Source organism: Lissotriton vulgaris, chromosome 8 (genome assembly GCF_964263255.1).
Source record: "Lissotriton vulgaris chromosome 8, aLisVul1.2, whole genome shotgun sequence".
Taxonomy (NCBI): Eukaryota; Metazoa; Chordata; class Amphibia; order Caudata; family Salamandridae; genus Lissotriton; species Lissotriton vulgaris.
In genome coordinates, this window is record NC_141696.1 from 1,336,919,283 (window position 1) to 1,336,937,340 (window position 18,058).

Genomic DNA, 18,058 nt, shown 5'->3' on the forward strand with positions numbered 1-18,058 from the left:
GGGTGATGATGTGTAGGTGCTCCCATGGTGTACTCACTTCTCCTGGGGGACAGAATAGGGGTCATTTGTGCTCCCAGTGACCCCACCGACATACTGGGTCACTGTAACTCACAGTCCACCAGCTCATGCCCGATCAGCACAGTGAAATTCTTCAAACAGGCCCTCCAGGTGTACGGGGTCATTGACGGCAACCACAAAAGGCTAAAGCCTTTAGCACAAGGCAGTCTTTTCTGCAGGCGCCCTTCCAGGCATACAGGGTATCTATTCATTAACGCACAAGAAACAAGCCTTTTCCGCATGGCAGTCTTTCAATGGTGGAAAACAGCAGGTCTGGGAGCACACCGCTGACCTATCAAGCAAGGGTCGCCCCTGGCATTCTGGGTAATGCAGTCTCTGGTAGTTTGCCTCATAGTAGTGTTATCGAGTGTTCCGCCAAGGTTGGCGCAAATGTGCTGATCTCTAGACACCGGTGTTTCAGGTTCATTAACCTTCGTCAGTAGAGATTACAGACTAGTTTTAGGGGTTTGCTGGATAGGTTGCCGAAATCATCTCAGGTCTGGTACCGCTCACTGGCGCGCAGGGCATCAACCACGAGCTCGTCAGCTCCATGACTCACGGGAGTCCATTTGAAGAAAACAGCAGGTCTGGGAGCACACCGCTGACCTATCAAGCAAGGGTCGCCCCTGGCATTCTGGGTAATGCAGTCTCTGGTAGTTTGCCTCGTAGTAGTGTTATCGAGTGTTCCGCCAAGGTTGGCGCAAATGTGCTGATCTCTAGACACCGGTGATTTAGGTTCATTAACCTTCGTCAGTAGAGATTACAGACTAGTTTTAGGGGTTTGCTGGATAGGTTGCCGAAATCATCTCAGGTCTGGTACCGCTCACTGGCGCGCAGGGCATCAACCACGAGCTCGTCAGCTCCATGACTCACGGGAGTCCATTTGAAGAAAACAGCAGGTCTGGGAGCACACTGCTGACCTATCAAGCAAGGGTCGCCCCTGGCATTCTGGGTAATGCAGTCTCTGGTAGTTTGCCTCGTAGTAGTGTTATCGAGTGTTCCGCCAAGGTTGGCGCAAATGTGCTGATCTCTAGACACCGGTGTTTCAGGTTCATTAACCTTCGTCAGTAGAGATTACAGACTAGTTTTAGGGGTTTGCTGGATAGGTTGCCGAAATCATCTCAGGTCTGGTACCGCTCACTGGCGCGCAGGGCATCAACCACGAGCTCGTCAGCTCCATGACTCACGGGAGTCCATTTGAAGAAAACAGCAGGTCTGGGAGCACACCGCTGACCTATCAAGCAAGGGTCGCCCCTGGCATTCTGGGTAATGCAGTCTCTGGTAGTTTGCCTCGTAGTAGTGTTATCGAGTGTTCCGCCAAGGTTGGCGCAAATGTGCTGATCTCTAGACACCGGTGTTTCAGGTTCATTAACCTTCGTCAGTAGAGATTACAGACTAGTTTTAGGGGTTTGCTGGATAGGTTGCCGAAATCATCTCAGGTCTGGTACCGCTCACTGGCGCGCAGGGCATCAACCACGAGCTCGTCAGCTCCATGACTCACGGGAGTCCATTTGAAGAAAACAGCAGGTCTGGGAGCACACCGCTGACCTATCAAGCAAGGGTCGCCCCTGGCATTCTGGGTAATGCAGTCTCTGGTAGTTTGCCTCGTAGTAGTGTTATCGAGTGTTCCGCCAAGGTTGGCGCAAATGTGCTGATCTCTAGACACCGGTGTTTCAGGTTCATTAACCTTCGTCAGTAGAGATTACAGACTAGTTTTAGGGGTTTGCTGGATAGGTTGCCGAAATCATCTCAGGTCTGGTACCGCTCACTGGCGCGCAGGGCATCAACCACGAGCTCGTCAGCTCCATGACTCACGGGAGTCCATTTGAAGAAAACAGCAGGTCTGGGAGCACACCGCTGACCTATCAAGCAAGGGTCGCCCCTGGCATTCTGGGTAATGCAGTCTCTGGTAGTTTGCCTCGTAGTAGTGTTATCGAGTGTTCCGCCAAGGTTGGCGCAAATGTGCTGATCTCTAGACACCGGTGTTTCAGGTTCATTAACCTTCGTCATTAGAGATTACAGACTAGTTTTAGGGGTTTGCTGGATAGGTTGCCGAAATCATCTCAGGTCTGGTACCGCTCACTGGCGCGCAGGGCATCAACCACGAGCTCGTCAGCTCCATGACTCACGGGAGTCCATTTGAAGAAAACAGCAGGTCTGGGAGCACACCGCTGACCTATCAAGCAAGGGTCGCCCCTGGCATTCTGGGTAATGCAGTCTCTGGTAGTTTGCCTCGTAGTAGTGTTATCGAGTGTTCCGCCAAGGTTGGCGCAAATGTGCTGATCTCTAGACACCGGTGTTTCAGGTTCATTAACCTTCGTCAGGAGAGATTACAGACTAGTTTTAGGGGTTTGCTGGATAGGTTGCCGAAATCATCTCAGGTCTGGTACCGCTCACTGGCGCGCAGGGCATCAACCACGAGCTCGTCAGCTCCATGACTCACGGGAGTCCATTTGAAGAAAACAGCAGGTCTGGGAGCACACCGCTGACCTATCAAGCAAGGGTCGCCCCTGGCATTCTGGGTAATGCAGTCTCTGGTAGTTTGCCTCGTAGTAGTGTTATCGAGTGTTCCGCCAAGGTTGGCGCAAATGTGCTGATCTCTAGACACCGGTGTTTCAGGTTCATTAACCTTCGTCAGTAGAGATTACAGACTAGTTTTAGGGGTTTGCTGGATAGGTTGCCGAAATCATCGCAGGTCTGGTACCGCTCACTGGCGCGCAGGGCATCAACCACGAGCTCGTCAGCTCCATGACTCACGGGAGTCCATTTGAAGAAAACAGCAGGTCTGGGAGCACACCGCTGACCTATCAAGCAAGGGTCGCCCCTGGCATTCTGGGTAATGCAGTCTCTGGTAGTTTGCCTCGTAGTAGTGTTATCGAGTGTTCCGCCAAGGTTGGCGCAAATGTGCTGATCTCTAGACACCGGTGTTTCAGGTTCATTAACCTTCGTCAGTTGACTTACAGACAAGCAAGGGTCGCCAGGGGCGACCCTTGCTTGATAGGTCAGCGGTGTGCTCCCAGACCTGCTGTTTTCTTCAAATGGACTCCCGTGAGTCATGGAGCTGACGAGCTCGTGGTTGATGCCCTGCGCGCCAGTGAGCGGTACCAGACCTGAGATGATTTCGGCAACCTATCCAGCAAACCCCTAAAACTAGTCTGTAATCTCTACTGACGAAGGTTAATGAACCTGAAACACCGGTGTCTAGAGATCAGCACATTTGCGCCAACCTTGGCGGAACACTCGATAACACTACTGCGAGGCAAACTACCAGAGACTGCATTACCCAGAATGCCAGGGGCGACCCTTGCTTGATAGGTCAGCGGTGTGCTCCCAGACCTGCTGTTTTCTCCAGTCTTTCAATGGTGGGCCCCTCCTGGCACACAGGGTTGCGGATCTAGCACTACACACAGTCTCTGCCTGATCAACGCATTGTAACACATGGTTCAGCTCACAGTGACCCCTCTTCTGGCATACAGGGTCACTGACTTTGTCCTGCCAAAGGTAACAACCCAATTGTTGCAGCAGCAGTTTCCTCACACCTCGCACAGGAACCCCACTCCACAGGGCTCCCCACTGAACATTGTCCCTCCAATGCTCTCCTCTTATTTATAGGCACACTGGTTTTGGCAAGTTCGCAGGGGATGGCTCTCCAGGCTCCAGGGCAGGTTGTGTTGGAGTCCCTTGGTGATGTCCCATCACCCAGCAGGCAGGCCCTCAATCCTGGTCACAGGCAGAAGTCTTGCAGAGCTTTCCCTCCTCAGGCAGCCTGTCTAGCTGCTTGACTGATGACAATATGGGGGGTCTCAAACTCCCCTTCCATATATAGTCCATTTCCAAACACAGAATTTGATTTAGGATCTGAGTCTTTGAGGTTTTATGTTGGGGTTCTGCTTCTTTTGAAGTGCCCACTCCCTGCTCCCTCTTCTGCTTGAAAAGCAGTTGGTCACTGCAGGAGTGTCTCCAAAGCTTATAGTCCCACAACACAGGCAATGGGGGTGACAACAGTTCACCTATGGATGTCAGCCACAGTGATATGTGCATCAAAAGGTTAGTCCAAGGTACTCAGCTCTACTCATTGTTATTCTCTTATTAGGCCCATTTTCCATTGGGAACTGGCAGGGGAGGCGGTTGGCGGGGCAGTGAAAAAACGCCATTTAACTTTTCACGGCTGCCGCCCCCGCCGTTACTTCTCTTCTGGTTAAGTCCCATAACCAGGAAGCACCCAGTCTCCACCAAGACAAGCACAATGCTGCAATGCAGTGTTGTGATTGGTCTGAGCACAGTGGTTTGGCACTCAGAAGGGGACATGCATCCTGTGCATGTTCTCCAACTAGGCTATGTATTAAAGCCTGTAGAGAACATGCAAAGTGTGCATGGCACAAGAATGGCGGCCAAAACAGCATGCGTACTTAAGTGCATGAACCACTCCCCCATGTGTGACCCCAGCCCCACCCCACCATTTAGCTACGAAATGTTTTCCATTTTCCACTGCTCTGAGAGCAGTGGGGCGACGCTCCTCTGCCTTCGCAGAGGAACTTTCCCTGCCATTTTCTTCCTGAGGTGTGCCCAGACACCTTCTTGGTGATCTTTCACTGAATAAAGCGCAATCTTTGAATTGTACAGGGGAATCCTCGCACTCCCCAGTGTTTGTATCACCCAGCTTACAGGAATGCAGCAATACACAAATCTGTCTGGGGATCTCTCTACGTCCTCCTCATGTTGCACTATGCATGCCTAGGTCTCTCAAAATGGAACCCATGGTCTTCCAGGTATTGAACTATTAACAGGCACACATACACCCAGTGCATGTATACATCATGCTCAAACTGCAAAGTACTGTATCCCCCATGTACTGTACCACTTAGAGGCACATATATATCGAGCACTTGCATTTAATAATTTAACATGCACGTGCTTCCCAGCACTGTATTCTTCATGTAGTACCACTCATAGGTGCACATACACTCAGCACACACATTTATGATGCACGCACTGCACCCTTCAGGTATTATACCACTCACAGGTAGACATACACATATACCTAGCATTTATTATGCATGCGCTACACCTTTCATGTAGTTTACCACTCACAGGTATACACACACTCAGCACATGCATTTATCATGCACTCACTGCACAGCACTACATCCTTCAGGTATTGTACCACTCATAGACAAATATTAATCCAGCACATGCTTACACCATGGGCACACTGCTCAGTACTGCATAATCCCCATATTTAACACTTCCTAGTCACACATATACTCAGTTCAGAAACACAACCTCTGCCCTGCGCACCACTTTGCAACAACCCAATATAGGCAAAAAGTGAGTTAAGCACACAGAAGCATAACTTTAGTAATGGGTGAGCCTTCAGGCCTCACTCCAGTGGCACATGTTGGAAAGGACTTGTTCACTCTGGCTGACCACTACAAGGCTTGCTGCAACCACCACACTTGTGCTCCTTAACTTCTGGTGAAGGCAGTAGCCTTCCACTACAATGAAGGTAGAGCTTAGAACACTCCTTCCTCTCCAACAAGACCGGACAGGCCTATGTCATGGTGCACATGCATGATCACTGTTTGCCCAGGATAGGATAGGATAAAACATGTAGAGAGCACTAATACCCATGGGTGTTTTAGGCACTTTCGCTGAGCAAAGAAATGAGGCGGCCAAGAGGGGAGTACTAAGGTGTAAAGGGTCATGAGGGGGCTTCAGGTTTTAAATTCAGCAGTAAATCCTTGGTTTGCTCTATAGAAATCTGAGGGAACGCATCAAGAAAAGTTTCAGTAGGACAGTAAACAGGCTTATCAGAGGAGATATCCTCTAACACAGGCGGGTCAAATTTGCGAATGATGATGAGAACCTTTTCTTGTAAATAAACTGGAACTTTGTCTCAAAACTCTTGGGAAGAGTTAAGCACCCGTTGCCTCAGAGGTTCTGATAACTCCTCTATTACTTTGAACACCATATTGGAGGAGTTATTGGCGGATCTAACCTTCTCTGTAAAAAGTGTGCTTTGGCCTGTACTATGGCTTGTTTATAAATCCGAAGAAGTTCTTTCTGTTTCTCCGTTTCACTGGAACACACATTAACTCTTCACTTCCCAATAACGGACAATAACCGGTTGAGACTTATTGATTATAAATTCCTACATAGGCTATACTAGACCCCAGCTAAGCTCCACAAATACAAGCTCAGGGAGAATGATAGATGTGCCAGGTGTAGGGGTGAGGGAGTGGACTTTCTTCACCTACCCTGGCTATGCCCGGCCATCCAACAGTACTGGATACAAGTGTTTGCGGGTATCCCAAAAATTATAGATATGCCTTTACAAGCATCACTGGACATTACTCTACTAGGCTACACGCAGAATGTTGACACTGTGTTTTAGAAGTTCTTAGCCATAGGCCTCCTGTTAGCTAAACGTAGGTTGGCATGCAGATGGGGTATGGGCCCATGAATTCAAAGAATGGATACACGATCTTACAACATGGCAGGAACACTCACTTACCTATGCTGAACTGCTACCGCCCCCTTCCAGGCCACAGGAAATATGAGCTTCTCTCACATCCTATCTCCTCTTAACGGCTGATGATTTGACTGCTATACTAGGGGTGCAGGACGGGGTCGAGGCCCGGAGGTTCCCCCCGCTGGATGGGTGCTGAGATGCTTCTATTTACTATACCCACATAGCAGTGAGATATAGACATCAGCTGCACTTAACCTATATTGGCATCCATAAAAAGACCTGTGCAGTGACGATCTTCTACGTCCCCGCCTAGCCCCACTGCAATCCGGGATCCCTGAAGGTATTCCAGACTCCTAACATTGTTCTTTGTATGCACTGTATATGCTTTTTATTGTTAAGATGGGCAATGTAGTTCGGAGCATGTCTATTCGGACTTACAACGGCATGCAAGTCACATACAGCAACTGTATCTATGACTGTTATTAAATACGTATCTCTGTATCATCGAGCTGTTTTTTATTTGCAATAAAACTTTCATAATAAAAAAAAATCTCCACTTCCTCTCTAGTCTTTGGCATTCCTGCCTAAGGAGCATGAGTTCAGTTGAATATCAAGGGGCAGAGGGTTTACTTCTTTTGGCAACCCTGGTTTTATAGGGAGCAGCAATGTCCAGGACAGCATTAAACCAGTCATGCAAGCCTTCCGCAGATGGTGACCTAATGAAAATTCCAGGGCTGCTTCCCATCCTTCTGCTGTGATCGTGCTAAATAACCCTGGGCGTAGTTCGCGTAGTAGCGCTACACATAGCTACGCAAAGTACACTTCACACTACGCGAGCAACACAAACTGTGTAGTGCACTGTGCAAAATGCTGTTCACACTGATTGCACAGTGCTGGATGCTTGTCTGCACTGTGCAATCAGTGTAAACCGCATCTTGCACAGTGCAAGCGGTCGTTCTCTGCCGCTCAAGTAGATTTCTACTTGAGCAGCAGCTTTCCCAACGCGGACAGGTAGTTTCTCATCGTGAGCGGTCGCGGGCATACGCGACCACTCGCAATGAGAAACCTTACCTCCCCGTGTTGAGAATCTAGCCGGGAGGTTTATTTTCCACGCTCGTGATCGGCAACTTGAAGTCGCTAATTGCAAACAAGGAAAAAGTCTTGCCAGGATGTCATTTTACTGGCTCGCGGTCGCCAACTTGGCGTTAAGGACGGCGAGCAAGCAAAAAATTACCGCTACGCTACGCGTGTTTGCACTATGCTATGTGCAATTTGCGTAGTGCGAAGTAGCGCAAACTACGCGAGCGTAGCGTAGTACTTTGCCCAGGGTTAGTGCTAAAGTTCCAACGGCGTAGATGTCTAGAGAGGTTCGGGCTAGTACCAGTAGAGAAATAAGGAAGCAGTAGGTTAAACAGGATCAGTGAGTGATCAATCCAACTAAGGGACTGGACTTCCTCAATGTCCAAGTTATTATGGTTTGTGAACATCCCATCTAAGATATGGCCTGCAGTATGCGTGAGTGATCGCACCAGCTGGTCAAAGCCAAAGTTGTCAAGTAATCAGGGGAGAATGGATCACTTGTCCTGTTTTTACCAGGTTCTTACGGTCTAAAAAATCCTCATTCATGTGTTACTCGTAGTAGCAGTATATCTTGGTTGTCCGCTTTTGTTTGTTACGTGAAAAGCATCAGCATTGGGTCTTATATGTGCTTTCCTCCACCAGGAGGGAGACCAACTGGTTATTCGCAGTAGTGATCAGGGATGGTGATCAGGAGTAGTGAGGGTGAGAGTGGAGTGAGCTTAAATGACCTCCTGGCCCCTGGTTTAAATTTATTTAGTAAGGGGTAGGGCAAGATTAAAAAGAATTGCGGTGCGTAAATAGAAGGGCTACTGATCTATAGCACCTATGTTAGAAAATAGGTGGTCGAGCGGTCGACATGTTTCAGCTCTATGGTTGCCCAGTCGTCTTGAAGGGCTTTCTTCAGGACCGGATTGGCAGGTCACTATTGTGTGTCCTGCGAAGGTAAGTAATTGCACTTATCCTTTCTTCTTAGGGCGTCAAGAAGTACGCTGAAGTGTTATGGGTCAGTTGTACCTATAACTCTGGGAAAGGGGAAAAAAGACCATCATGACAGTATATACAAGTATTAAGTACTTCTTAATGCAGTTGTGACCATTTACTGTCAAAGTGAGTCATAAGTTGCAGGAGGAGGGCAGAGTCCTTGGTTTGAGGATCATTGAAATGAAAATTGAAATCTCCTAAAATCGTGCTTTGGGCGGCAGTCAAGTTTGGTTCTAGGGTCTGGCACCAAACCTCCGCAAAGTTGGCTTTTGAGCTTGGAGGGCAATATACCAAGAGACCGCAAATCCCAAAAGATGCTGCCTCCACGGAGACACCTATGCTCTAAACCACTGGGTTAAGGGTACAGCTAAAAGGCTTGCAAGCAATTAAGGCTAAACCCCCCCAAAGAGTGCTGCAGGACCACAAGTATCATTTACAGGCCCTGGGTCTATGAAGAACGTATACTTGTGATTTATAAGTAAATTAAATATATCAATTAGGTGTATGCCAATTTTACCATGTTTTGGGGAGAAAGCTCAAGCACTTTAGCACTGGTTAGCAGTGTTAAAGTGCACAGTCCTACAGCCAAAAACAAAAAACGAACTCAGCAAAACAGAAGGGATGAGGGCAAAAGGTTTTGGGGAAAACCACATCAAGGATGTCAGATCTAACCAGCTCCAACTGATTTTTACACATAAAATGGGATTTTGCACCAATAGATGAGGAGTGCAGTGCCAACTGCCATTGCATCTCATTGCATGGATCTCCTCAGAAGTTATACACAGGATGCGTAATGAGGCATCACAAGGGCAAACACCACTACCCTTGTAAATGTAAATGTAAATGTACAGGAATTTATATAGCGCAAATCACCAACCGGTCTCTAAGCGCTTGCTTAGGGAACCCGTCCTGGTATTCCCCTGTGAGATAACCCCGGCAGGATATCCACAAGGTGAAAGACAGGCATCCAGCTGCAAGGGGCCGTTGTGGAGATTAAGCAAGCTATTGCCCAGAGTCGCAGAGTGTGAACCCATGAATCGAGTAGGCACCGGAGCGAGATTTGTCGAGTCCATGGACATTTTAGGACTCAAGACCCCGCCGAGCCGGGAATTGAACCCTGGTCCCGGGCTGACCTCTGCTTTCAGGTCTGCATCCTCTAACCAGTGAGCCACACTTCTCCACCCTTCCACTCAAAGCTTGGTCAACAAAAGTCGTGCAGAGTAGAACATCTTGGCTGTGTGTGGAATCCTTGCACCAAATGAAAAGGTAAAGTTACAATTGCCAAAAGGAAAAACACATGATTTACAAAATGTACACTTGGTTGATTGCCTATGCATAAAGATTTGTATTGGAGGGAATTCCTAAAGTCCAAATGTCATGTAACTCTCCACTCTGTAGTCTTTGCACTATAGCACAACGCAGAATCATGTTTATCATTGCACAAATTAAACGATTTTCCTGCAAACATGAGCAATAACATAATTGGTACGTGAAGCAAAGTGAATACAACACTGCCCATTTTTAACCATTTGCACAACGTACCCCAACAAATTATATGAATCTTGGTATATCTTGGCTCCAGCATCTGCCATGTGCAAGACTATCTAACATTCAAGAACCATGCACCGCAAGAGAGTAGTGGGGCCTTTGAGAATCCCTTTACATCCTTACTGCATGGTTCTCAAAGGAAACAACAAAGAACAGCATAATACGGAGATTCAATGAAGTGCCCTCTCTACAAGAGCTGACGAAATGGAGAAGTGTACCTAGTATTCTGAGAATTAGTCCTGGTGGGAGGGTGTGTACACTGGACACCATCAGATGATATGAATTGTGGGAGTCCCCGGGGGAGAGCTGTCCTAGGTTCCAGAGGTCAGAACTGTTGGCTATTTTGAGAAACCATAGCCTTAACACACTACACAGCTCGACAAATCTGGGCAGGCTAACAACTGAATTCCTGCAGGTGCAAATTGCACCCAAGAGGGAGGAATTTCTAGACCTAGTGCAGCCTCCTCTTGCGAGAAAACTATATATCCAACTGAGGCATAGCTGCTTGCCCATTAGGGTGCTGACCTCTAAATGGACTATCTCAAATGAGGGAACCTCCCCAGCCTGTAATAATAGCACAGAAGATATTGTGCATGTCCTGTTCTTCTGCCCGGCGTATAGCAAAATACGGAAATGCTGGTTGGCTCCACTGTGCAGAAACTTGGGACTTAGACAATGTGCACATGCTTGAGAATTTTAACATATGATATCTCCCCTCCTATTGTGTTTGCTGTTTCCCGCTTCCTACATGGTATGTGGCGTAGAAGGACCACCTTTCTGATAAGGACCTAATTGGAGCAATCCCCCTTTATTATTCTTTTTTCCTTTTACTCCCCCTTTTGATAACTTTTGATAACTTGTTGTTTAATAACTTTTTAACTGCTTGTATTTATGGATTTTATTACTGTGCTTGTATGTATTTTATCTGCACTTTTATGGTCAACGACCGAAATAAAGTTATCAAATTAATGATATGATTTAGCCTTCCGCTGAGAAGTTACAGCACAGTAAAAATATGGGAAGAAGACTTATTGAAACAAATGGACCTCAACTTAAAAAAACAAGTGTATATGGCGCTCCAAGAGTAGTAGGCTCCTAGGTTGACCATCAGCCAAACAAGCAATCTCCGGAATGTAACTTCGAGAGTTATGATAATACTGCTTCCCATATAATTTGATCCCATCTGCGAATTGAGGAAGTATCAACCAGAACGGTACTACAACACCAACAAAGAACACTACAAAAGAGTTGCAGAAATCCCTGTTTTACCAGGTATATATCGCCAACAGCCATTAAGTGTATCTCCAGCATGGCAAAAGACAAAGAAACCTAGCCAAAGTCCAGGAGGAAGCAAGGCAAGCCTAGATCATGCCAGTGAATTGAATGATTGATTACAAGCAAAGTTCACACTATAAACATGCCTCTTGGTAATGAAATGACTAGTATCTTGTAGTAAGTCAGAGGAATATGAGACGACAGCAGAAAATGATATTCATAATGCCATAATAAAAAGGGGTATAGGGCAGTTCCACTAACATCATAATAGTGTTCAAGAGCAGCCAAAACCTGAGATAATTGTTTTCAGGCATTTTTATAAACAAGTGTTTCTAATATATTGGGCCACACTAGAGAATGTATTTCTTTCTGTCATTTCTGCCTGTGGCTTTCAATTGGGCCTAGTAACGTTTTCCATCCATATTGAGGACTTTAAACCAGTGAGCAATCACATGGCAAATTAATTATATGGTCCCTTTACTTGCATGGCCCATTCATATTTGGTCCTCTTTCTTCAACCAATAAAAATATCACCAGTCTTCAGATCCACAATCCCATCTGGAACCCCCAGGCGCCACCCTAACTCTATTATTCTGTAAACTGTGCTCTTTATTAAGCAAGTACCAATGAGGTTCAGTAAAATGGTTCCCTCATTAACAAAGCACACATTAACAAGTACCCATATTAAAATTAGGATTGTTCATCTTAGATGCAGGTGGCTTGTTTTAGAGTTTGGCATGAGGAGATACTATCAGAAACGTGGTGTTGGCAATTGAGTTACTCGTTAAGGAGGTGAAACTTTACTCAGGCATCAACTACAATCTCTGTCGGGATGAAACACAAGCAAACCCCAATCAACCTGTGTTTAACACTCTGGTAGCTTGGCAGAAAGATGTCAGGCTTAACTTAGAGGCAATCTGTAAATAATGTATGCAGCAAATCAAACAGTAATGAAGTAAAAGAAGAACACAGGAAAAATCACACAGCACAATAGAAAAATAGATTACTTTAATAAATGATTTGACACCAAAACGACAAAAATCCTATCAGTAAAACCGGAGATATGCAATTTTACATTTTTAAGTAAAAATAGTGTCAAAAGCACAAAGTGCCAACTGTGGTTATCTGGTTGCGCTGGACCAGGGCAAAGTCAAAAGTTGAGGACCAAAATTATGTAGCGCGGTCTGGACATAGGGACTAAGTTAGGTCAGTTGAAAAAGTACCTTAAATCCTGGTTTGCGGAGTGTTGCATCTATTAATCAATCAATAAAGGAATTGTAAGTGCACAAATCACCCGTGAGGGTCTCAAGGCGCTGGGGTGGAGGGGTCAGAAGTTCTGTTTAGCGGAAGAGCCAGGTCTTGAGAGTCTTCTTGAACTTGGTCATGGAGGGGGCGCATCTGATGTCGATGGGAGCATTAGCTCTGTGGATGCGTGGGGTTTTGGCGAGGACGAGGTTGGCGGATCGGAGTTTCCTTTGGGTATGTGGAGGTGATTCTGTTGTTGAGGTATTTAGGTCCGATGTTGTGTAGGCATTTGTAGGCATGGGTGAAAGTGACTCTTCTCAATGGTGAGCCAGTGGAGCTTTGGTAGGTGTTGGCTATGCGCTTGTGACGAGGGATGCCGAGGATGAGTCTGGCGGCGGTGTTCTGTATAGTCTGGAGCTTTTGGAGAAGGGACTTGTTTATGTCGGCATAGAGGGTGTTACCGTAGTCCAGCCTGCTTGCGACGAGTGCGTGGGTGACCGTGTTTCTTGACTCGGGGGAGACAATAGAAGATTACAGCCATTGTTGCTATTAGCCTGCGGGGAGCAAGAGCGTTTTTAAACTCGCCAACGACGCTACGTTGCCGGAGGCCAGGAACTGCCAGTTTCATGCATTATCTGGGAGCATGAACTACAGCTCCCAGGTACCCTTGCGGCAAGTATGCCGCCGATGAACCCGCTTCGTGCAAGGAGGCGCTTCAAAGCCGGCCAGGGCTCGTGTGGGAGCCCATACCTGCTTACAGCCACTGTTGCCACTAGACTGTGGGGAGCAATAGTGCTCTTAAACCCGCCTTCGACTCCACATTGTCCAGGGACCAGGAACCGCCAGCTTTCACGCATTGCCTGGGAGCAAGAACTACATCTCCCAGGTAGCCTTGCGGTAAGGACGCAGCCGACTAACCTGTTTCACGCCAGGATGCACTTTAAGCCGGCCAGGGCTCCTGCAGCGCGGAACGCGCGGGCGTGTCTGGCCAAGGGCGGGCCCATCTGCTCCCCTCAGAGCTCGGAGGAGACTGGGCTGGGCCTCCCCCTTAACATCGACAACCATGGTTAAGCACAAACAACCCTGTAGCCAGGATCAGGGAAGTCTTAGAGTGATGGTGCCCAGGAACTCAGCTTCCATTACATCTTACTTAACCTCCGCAGTGGGGGCGCTGAATAAGGAAACTCAAAATGCGGAGGTTGAACTGGTCCTGAGCTCTGATCATTCTGGGAGTACCATTTTACCAGTCACCTCTTCTAAAAATCCTGTCCCTATCGAGCCAAGAGTCTCAATAATTACCCAGGGAATATTGAGAGAGTTTCCCCCACATATCGACAGTCTATCAAGGAATGCAGAGGGAGAGACCAAGGAAGAGACTTCCAGAGCGGATGCATCCCTGCAGATGGCCCACCTGATTTATCCAGGGGGATAAAAGACTAATTAAACCAGGACATTTAACTGCTGACATGACCTTTAATTATGCGGGAGACTAGGACTTGTGTGTCCAATCAGCTGTGCGGAAAGCTATGGAGAATATTTTTAACTCACGGCTGGAGTTGTTATTGAATATTGCTATATTATTGACTCATTGAACATTAACTTGAAACCCAGGTAGGGGGCCACAAAAAATGCCTGTGATATTTCCAATAATTGAGTCAACACCCAGGTACAATGGCAGCATATAGCTAACAAAAGGGAAGAGGGACTCATATCAATCAAACCCTAACAAAGAATAGGTCCAGGTCTATTCCCACAATCAATCTAACCGCATCATCTTGTCGAGGTACAGTGGGCAACCACACTGAGACAGTTCCAAGTTTTGTGCCCCATCACAAACTCCCGGTTCAGAGCAGGTTTTATGATAACCAGGCGGGCAATAAAGTGAAAAATAGCTGCAGACTCAACTTGCCCGCAGAAGCCAGACCCTTAGTTGCAATTCCTATAGGGGTTTCTCCATTTGGAGAGCATTGTTTGAAATCCACTACAGAGTTGCTATGTAAAACTCAACACTGGTGTGATCAAAACTCTAGGAGCAGGGCTAATGTCTCTTCGCACATTATAATGGTTAGACAAGTGGGATGGGTTGGTTATAGACCCAAACAGGTTCAAGGCGACTGTATCGTCGTCAATTTTGACAGTCCAGCATAGTAGTGAGAGAGGTCCCATGCGATAAGGATTAAATAGCCACGTTAAGAAACCTGTATAAGTCTGCCCCAACCCCCAGTAAAAATGAAATTAAGGAGGACGTATGGAACAAATTATTAGCAGTGGAGGTCCTAAAGGACAGCTATAGATTCTGGGTTATTCTAAATAAACCTTTCTTTTCCGGAATAGAGAATTTCCCTCTAGAATGTAACATCACAAAAGGTCAATGGCTCTCATTTTGAAGTCGTATATGAGGTCTCTGCACCGGTTAGTCTAGAAAACAGAAGGGAATCCCCCAAAATAGTTTTTAACAATGGTGAGGTGGAACTGGCAATAAAGCAAATGTCCAGCAATAAGGCCCCTGGCCCAGATGGCATCACAGCCAATCTATATATACAAAATCCAATTTCTTGGCCAAAATTCTGACAAATGTAATGTAGTATACTTGTAAAGCGCACAGCTGCCCCAGCAACGGGGCGTCCCGGCGCTGTATAACGCTGTGGAACCCTTCCTGGCTCTCCCTGTGAGATGCCCTTCCTGGGCACCCCCAAGGTGAAGCCAGGTTCCCCAGTATTGTTGGGGCCGTTGTGGAGATTAAGCAAGCTATTGCCCAGAGTTGCAGCCTGGGACCCATGATTAGAGTAGGCGCAGAGGCGAGAATTATCGAGTCCGCGGACATTGAGCCCAAGACCCTGCTGCGTCGGGACTGGAACCCTGGTCCCGGGCCTGATCTCTGCTTCAGAGTGTGCTGCTCTAACCAGTGAGCCACACTTCTCCACTTCTCCAAATGTCTACAGTGTGACAAGCTATCAGGTATTCCCGTTATCATGATTGTCCTCCATTATCATTCCAGTTTTTGAAAAAGGCCTGAGAAGGGACCCACGCTGTTATAGGCTGATATCCCTAATTGATTCTGCAGTAAAGGTCTTAGGGAGAGTGATTTTAACCAAGCTAATGGAAAACCTGAACGAAAATGAGGCTTTAACCAGCTTCCAATATGGCTTTAGACGTGGAAGGGGTACTCTGGACCAGTGTCTAAATTTACATCTAATTGCAGGAAAATACACACTAGCCAAAAGAGGGTAATTACATCTGGCCTTTATGGACCTCTCCTCGGCTTTTGACCTGGTAAATATATCTAAGCTTTGGCTTATCCTGCTAGACATGGGAATAGACCCAGGTTTAGTTCACTTCTCGGCTTAATTACATCGGGATCTCTCCGCAAGAGTGAGGGTCAACCAAGAAGGAAAATGCACAAAGCACTTTAAATCTGGTAGAGGCATCCTTCAGAGCTGCATTTTAGCTCCATTGCTTTTTACCCTTTATATAAATGATTTAGAATTTTCTTTATACTCGGGCAGTTTAGATATACTGCGAGTAGGGGACAGGGCTATGCCAGTGCTCCTATGCGCCGATGACGCAGTTTAATGGCCCGTACAGTGGTAGGGCTCCAGAGGCTTTTGGATTCCTTTGGGGCCCATATGAAATCATTGGACATAGTAGTCAACATGGCTAAATCACATACATTGCCATTGCAGCGTTGTTATTATCTTAGGGGAAGAGAGGGAGGCTGCCTTCTTCTGCTTCCTGTTAGCAGTGAGAGCAGGATACGCGACGCAGGAGACCAGGACCGGAGGCGGAGGTACGTTTTTTTGTTAAAAAAAAAAATGTAATTAACCCCCCATGTGCTCTCCATCCCCCCAGCCGCGATTCATGTCGGCCGTGTTTGCTGGGTTGGCAAAGCACATTAATGCCCACTTCCGAAGGTCCAGGACTGGGGTGACACCACTTGAGAGGTAGGACTCACTACAGTGACTCACTCAGTGCTGGACTCAGGCTATATGGAGCCTGTTCTGTCCCGGAGTCTCTGACCAGGAGTCCTGTCAACTAGCCCTTGGAGTCACTCTGGTGGTTCTGGGTTCAAGATACAGACCCAGTCCTTTTACTCAGGTAGGATTGGGCGAGGTGGCAGGGTAGCAGGGCAACAGATTATCAGTCTGTGATAATGTAAAAGTAGTCACTGGTAGCCATAGAGTACATTGTAGATGATGGTTTATTAAGATTCAGTGACAAGTTATAAAGATGGTGAGTTTCAGGTAAGTAAGTATATAGAAGATCGGAAGTTCAGCCCCACCAGGAGCAGCCTCTCTACTGCTCAGCCTGCATTCCATGGGACCTCTAAGCATTCATCATTCCACTACATCTCGAAGCACCCCAGCATTCATCATGGCTGAGCAGTAAGGATGGTGTAACTAAGGAAAGGGTGTATAGCAACAATCAAGTCACAACATATCTCCTAACATTATGGAAATGTTTGATAGAATTCATTCAAGTCACAACGCAGTCCTTCTTGCAGAGCAGCACAGCCATCCTACTGAGTCTTTCACAGGTCCAGAGGTGTACTGAAGAGTTGTCTTATTTTTACCTGTTGCCAGCTTTGAGATAGGAAAAGGTTCTGGAGATTTCGGAATAAAGTGGTGCTTAGAATTGGCTGCCTCCCTACCCTGGCCCTAGCATGTCTGGGATCATAAAAGACAAGTGTAAAACACTTTGTAACGGTGCTCAGTTGGAACCTTTGTGATGTGCAAGTGTGTTAGGTGACAGCTCCTCACCCTCATCAAGTCAGAAATAGCCCATCCTGCCAACACCTATTGCCCTTTGTCTTACTTTGTCTTACTGTTAATTAATAAAACATGTATATAGGAGTACAAAGAATACAATGAAAAAACTCAGCTAGCATTGACAACATAAAACATATAGGTTGAATACAAAAAGGTATCTTAATTATCAATGCATATATCCATCTCCTTTCAGTGAAACAATGAGTATGTCCTATGCATAGGATCCAACACTCATAGATAGATTAGTTTTAACAGTAGCTAAGGAGAAGAATGGATTAGCCATGAACATTTCGGTCTTCGTGGTAACAAATCATTGAGACCATCCTCAGGACAAATTTAATTCCTATGTAGTTTCTTGACCCCTTGGTCAACAAAGAATAATTCAGTAAATGACTGATATCGCATAAACAGATCTCCAGTATCAGGAGGGAACAAAGAAATTAGCGTGTTTAACCTCTTGATCTGTATGGGGAAAATACATTTATTTTTAGTGTAACCGTGGCGCCTGTCTCATGGATGTGATATGAGTTCCAATTTAAACCAGTCATTTACTGAATTATTCTTTTTTGACCAAGGGGTTAAGAAACTACATGCATTACAATTAGTAGAAGTCAGGATATTCGTTTTTTAATAT